This window comes from Apostichopus japonicus, chromosome 9 (genome assembly GCF_037975245.1).
Source record: "Apostichopus japonicus isolate 1M-3 chromosome 9, ASM3797524v1, whole genome shotgun sequence".
NCBI lineage: Eukaryota > Metazoa > Echinodermata > Holothuroidea > Aspidochirotida > Stichopodidae > Apostichopus > Apostichopus japonicus.
The window spans coordinates 32,046,909-32,053,323 of record NC_092569.1 but is presented as its reverse complement, the minus strand read 5'-3'; positions in this window follow the sequence as shown (position 1 = coordinate 32,053,323).

The window sequence follows — 6,415 nt, the reverse complement described above, 5'->3', positions numbered from 1 at the left end:
ATAATTGGTCACTAACTAGAGCCTTGTGATACACATGTTGCGATTGGTCAATGACTCGAGCCCTGTGGTACACCTGTTGCAATTGGTCACTAACTAGAGCCTTGTGATACACATGTTGTAATTGGTCACTACCTAGAACCTTGTGATACACATGTTGCAATTTGTCACTAACTAGAGCCTTAAGGTACACCTGTTGCAATTGGTCACTAACTAGAGCTTTGTGATACACCTGTTGTGGTTGCATACGAGACTTAACATTTGAAATGTGTATAAACTGATTCCTGTCCAGTAGGTAGTCTCTCAACAATTTTATTGAAAGTCCCATAATACCATAAAAGTGCAATTTGTGGGCAAGTATATTATGGTCCAAAGTGTCGAAGGCGTTTGAGAGGTCAAGGAAGATTCCACCAGAAAGATGACGTTTCTCAAATGACTTTGAGATGTTCTCAATAAAGTTAATTAATGGACGAGTTGTAGAGCTATGGTTATTTGGTTTTCATACAGCATTCTATAATGTGAAAGAAATTTAAAGCAACATGATATGCTCAAATATCTTGGAAAAGACTTGCAATATAGAAATTGGCCTATAGTTATCTTTCACCTTTTTCTGTTACTTTAATATTGTAGTCAGGAACAGCACGTGTAATTTTTAGATCATTAGGCACATTGTACCACTATTAAAAGACCTGTTTACAAGATACCCTCATGGACGAACAATATCTAATTAAATGCTTTAACAACTTTACAATGAATATTATAATTGTCCTTGACTACCATTTTGAAGATTTTCGATACATTCCATAACTTCGTCCTCATCGGTGGAATACAAAAACATACAGTGATCATGTATACACCAGCTCTTCTTCCTTTTGGAGCAACTACTACACCCTTGAAGAGGAATATGACGGTCATATAAGAAGATACAAAAGAATAAGTTACAAGTAGAATTAGAATCATTTACTATTAGAACATCAGTCCAAACCTGCACCTGTGAAAGATCCTGATAAAAGGAAGTTATAGCACTTTGCGTCAATTTACGGTGTAACTTTGTAGACCTATTACTTCTAGATGTATACGCAGCAGAGGCGTCAATCATAGGGGGGGGGGGGGGCAGGGGACACGTCCCCACTTCTAAAGGGTGGGGACACTATATCAAATGTTACCCCATCCACAGGTTTGGTAACTGATTCGCGTAGGCGCTGGAGTATCATTCAGACTCATAATGACTCGTGTATCCCACAAAGGGAGCTGAAACATTGTGCTACATGAGATTAGTATGTTATTAATTTGTTATTCTCATCTTAGAAAATATAACTTTTCATCTGGATTGAAATAAGAATGATGGATTTCATTGATTGCGTAAATTAAATAAGGAACCGCGCTCATATACCTCTGAGGCTATCTGCACAAGTCACTAGGTAATGAAAGCCCGAAACATTCGCTAATCTTCTTGCAGGATAATATTATTTTTATATTATAGTATATTGTATTTCACGTACCAACAATATAACACTATATGTGTAAATAATATTGTGCAATCAGTTTAGTTAGCAAAGTCACCCAGGGTAGTCTTGAAGTGTTTTGAGCAAATTACATATATCAAACGAGATTTGAGACAGATACATACATGGTGCTTAGCCTGGGTGCTAAGCTGCAAGTCATGTTGTTGCAACCATGTTAGTCATTATACCTCAAATTCTAGTTTAGTAGTTCTGTACATATGTTCACAAAATATTTTATTTGGGATTAAGTTCACTGGTGCCAACTACAGGGCCGTAGCCTGCGGGGGTAGGTAGGGGGCGGGCAGCTGCCCCTTGAAATTTGAACTTCCTCAATGAAAGTAAGCCTACGATAATATGAACGTCTGGACAGTTTGCGAAATGTTCATATCATTTCTTTTGATTTCATTAGTCAATAGTGTGCAACCTCAAGATTCTAGGCACGTGTTGTATGAATGGCGTTCAAAAGAACACAAGGTTTAGTTTAACCGCTCATCACGTATATGCACAATAAATGCACAATACATGTAGAGAGCTCCTAAGATGTAACCTGCGTGAACAGTGTAGCAGTCTTTTGTGAAACTACGGTTCATAAATATATTTATCACGTCTATACATGTTTCCGACAATGTAGGCCTATGAGTTTTATTGTTAGCCCCTTTATCAGTGCCCCAATGTTTTTAACTAAGAATATTGAGGCACTCAGTCCCCTTCACGGCCCACGTTGACCTCTATGAAATAGAGGGACTGTCTACTCACCAAGGGCTTCCTACATAAGAACTTAGTTCGAAGTTCAAGCAACTTTTAGTTCTTGAGATATCATGTTGACAAGGTTTTCAGACTTTGACTCTGTAGACCTCAAATGACATTTGACCACCATGAAGAACAAAAGGGACTGTCTAATCACTAAGGACTACCTACATACCAAGTATGAAGTTCAAGCAACTTCTAGTTCTTGAGATATCGTGTTTAGAAGGTTTTCTGACTTTAACTCTGTTGACCTCCAAGGACATTTGACCTCCATGAAAAAATTAAGGACTGTATACTCACTAAGGGCTACTGTACCTACATACCAAGTATGAAGTTCTAGCAGTTTTGACTTCTTAAGATATCATGTTCACAAGTTTTCAATTTGACCTCTGTTGGCATGAAATGACCTTTGACCTTCATAAAAACAAGTCCTGTCTACTCATCAAGGGCTACCTACATACCAAGTATGATGTTCCAGCAAATTTTACTTCTTGTGTGTTTACAAGGTTATCAGACTTTGACCACTATTGACTTTTGACCTCCATTTAAAACAAGAGGGACTGTCTACTTACAAAGGGCTACCTACTGTATACCAAGTTTAAAGTACCAGCAAGTTTTAGTTCTTGAGATATCATGTTTACAAGCCAAGGCGTCACACACGCCATCAACAACGCATAGACCTACTGTAGATGAATTCAACAAGGAATACAAATTAATAAATTTAAATTAGCCATATGATGTCATTAAAGGAGGCAGCAGACCGAGGGGATAGCCCAGGTCTGCTCAGCCTACTCGATGACGCCACGATTAGTCCTATTTACTATTTAGTATTTATTCCAATTAATAGTAGGCTATGGTGATACATATACTGCAACTCCGCACCCCAGAACGTCCTGTACAAAATTAAAATTGATACGTACAGTAGCTCAGTAGGAATGACATAGACACTGGTATTCGAGCGAAGCAAACGTTCCAACTACAAAATGCAAACATTAAAGGTATTATAAGCCGGCTAAACAATTTGGTGACATTCATCAACATCTTTACTGTACACAGTTTGGTCTAACTTCACTTTTGTCAAACTATTCTACTGTACTAACTGGTCTACTAAGGGCAGTAAAACATAATATAATCCACATGAAACAGAACGACTATCTTTATCCACATTTATTGGCGGAGTTACCGTAGGCCTAGGCTATAGCAACATTATACAGCCTATGCAGTCTCCCTAAGTATTAGTTTCATATACGCCTAGCCTATATGCCTCCCTATCTCGTATACGTTTCGCCTAACTTACTATATACACATGCTGTTTATGCCCGTAGCCTGACGCTCGCTCAGTGGGAATCACAGATTCACAACTTTTCCTCATTTGCGTAATTTTAAAAGGACGATGAACTTCTTTCATGTGAATACTTCAAGTAAAATGACTATAGTTTCTTATAATGAACAAACAGTTACGAAATTGTAAGTAATTATACGTACCCTTAATTAAAATTAATTAGTTAATTAAAATAGCAGTCGACTCAGTTGCATTCAGAAGTAATTTATTCGCAGTGAATCAAATGGTTACGAAGACCTCGTTATTAATGGCGTTAATGAATGAGAGCGAATTTCGATTGTCGTTTAAGATACTTGTATCATCAGCGTATAAAGTAAATTTAAACTTTGAACTAATTAGAGGTAAATCATTGAATTAAATGAGAATGGGTAGTGGACCCAAATTAGAACCTCGTGTAACACCTGTTGCAATTGGTCACTAACTAGAACCTTGTGGTACACCTGTTGCAATTGGTCACTAACTAGAGCCTTGTGGTACACATGTTGTAATTGGTTACTAACTAGAGCCTTGTGATATACCTGTTGCAATTGATCACTAACTAGAGCCTTGTGGTACACCTGGTGTAATTGGTCACTAACTAGAGCATTGGGGTACACCTGTGGCAATTGGTCACTAACTAGAGCCTTGTGGTACCCTGTGGTAATTGGTCACTAACTAGTTCCTTGTGGAACACCTGTTGTGATTGGTCACTAACTTGAGTCTTGGGGTACACCTGTTGTAATTGGTCACTAACCAGAGCCTTGTGGTACACATGCTGCAATTGGTCACTAACTAGAGCTTCGTGGTTCACCTGTTGTAATTGGTCACTAACTAGAGCCTTGTGGTACACCTGTGGTAATTGGTCACTAAATAGAGCCTTGTGATACACATGTTGTAACTGGTTACTAACTAGAGCCTTGTGGTACACGTTTGATAATTGGTCACTAACTAGAGCCTTGTGATACACATGTTGCGATTGGTCAATGACTCGAGCCCTGTGGTACACCTGTTGCAATTGGTCACTAACTAGAGCCTTGTGATACACATGTTGTAATTGGTCACTACCTAGAACCTTGTGATACACATGTTGCAATTTGTCACTAACTAGAGCCTTAAGGTACACCTGTTGCAATTGGTCACTAACTAGAGCTTTGTGATACACCTGTTGTGGTTGCATACGAGACTTAACATTTGAAATGTGTATAAACTGATTCCTGTCCAGTAGGTAGTCTCTCAACAATTTTATTGAAAGTCCCATAATACCATAAAAGTGCAATTTGTGGGCAAGTATATTATGGTCCAAAGTGTCGAAGGCGTTTGAGAGGTCAAGGAAGATTCCACCAGAAAGATGACGTTTCTCAAATGACTTTGAGATGTTCTCAATAAAGTTAATTAATGGACGAGTTGTAGAGCTATGGTTATTTGGTTTTCATACAGCATTCTATAATGTGAAAGAAATTTAAAGCAACATGATATGCTCAAATATCTTGGAAAAGACTTGCAATATAGAAATTGGCCTATAGTTATCTTTCACCTTTTTCTGTTACTTTAATATTGTAGTCAGGAACAGCACGTGTAATTTTTAGATCATTAGGCACATTGTACCACTATTAAAAGACCTGTTTACAAGATACCCTCATGGACGAACAATATCTAATTAAATGCTTTAACAACTTTACAATGAATATTATAATTGTCCTTGACTACCATTTTGAAGATTTTCGATACATTCCATAACTTCGTCCTCATCGGTGGAATACAAAAACATACAGTGATCATGTATACACCAGCTCTTCTTCCTTTTGGAGCAACTACTACACCCTTGAAGAGGAATATGACGGTCATATAAGAAGATACAAAAGAATAAGTTACAAGTAGAATTAGAATCATTTACTATTAGAACATCAGTCCAAACCTGCACCTGTGAAAGATCCTGATAAAAGGAAGTTATAGCACTTTGCGTCAATTTACGGTGTAACTTTGTAGACCTATTACTTCTAGATGTATACGCAGCAGAGGCGTCAATCATAGGGGGGGGGGCAGGGGACACGTCCCCACTTCTAAAGGGTGGGGACACTATATCAAATGTTACCCCATCCACAGGTTTGGTAACTGATTCGCGTAGGCGCTGGAGTATCATTCAGACTCATAATGACTCGTGTATCCCACAAAGGGAGCTGAAACATTGTGCTACATGAGATTAGTATGTTATTAATTTGTTATTCTCATCTTAGAAAATATAACTTTTCATCTGGATTGAAATAAGAATGATGGATTTCATTGATTGCGTAAATTAAATAAGGAACCGCGCTCATATACCTCTGAGGCTATCTGCACAAGTCACTAGGTAATGAAAGCCCGAAACATTCGCTAATCTTCTTGCAGGATAATATTATTTTTATATTATAGTATATTGTATTTCACGTACCAACAATATAACACTATATGTGTAAATAATATTGTGCAATCAGTTTAGTTAGCAAAGTCACCCAGGGTAGTCTTGAAGTGTTTTGAGCAAATTACATATATCAAACGAGATTTGAGACAGATACATACATGGTGCTTAGCCTGGGTGCTAAGCTGCAAGTCATGTTGTTGCAACCATGTTAGTCATTATACCTCAAATTCTAGTTTAGTAGTTCTGTACATATGTTCACAAAATATTTTATTTGGGATTAAGTTCACTGGTGCCAACTACAGGGCCGTAGCCTGCGGGGGTAGGTAGGGGGCGGGCAGCTGCCCCTTGAAATTTGAACTTCCTCAATGAAAGTAAGCCTACGATAATATGAACGTCTGGACAGTTTGCGAAATGTTCATATCATTTCTTTTGATTTCATTAGTCAAT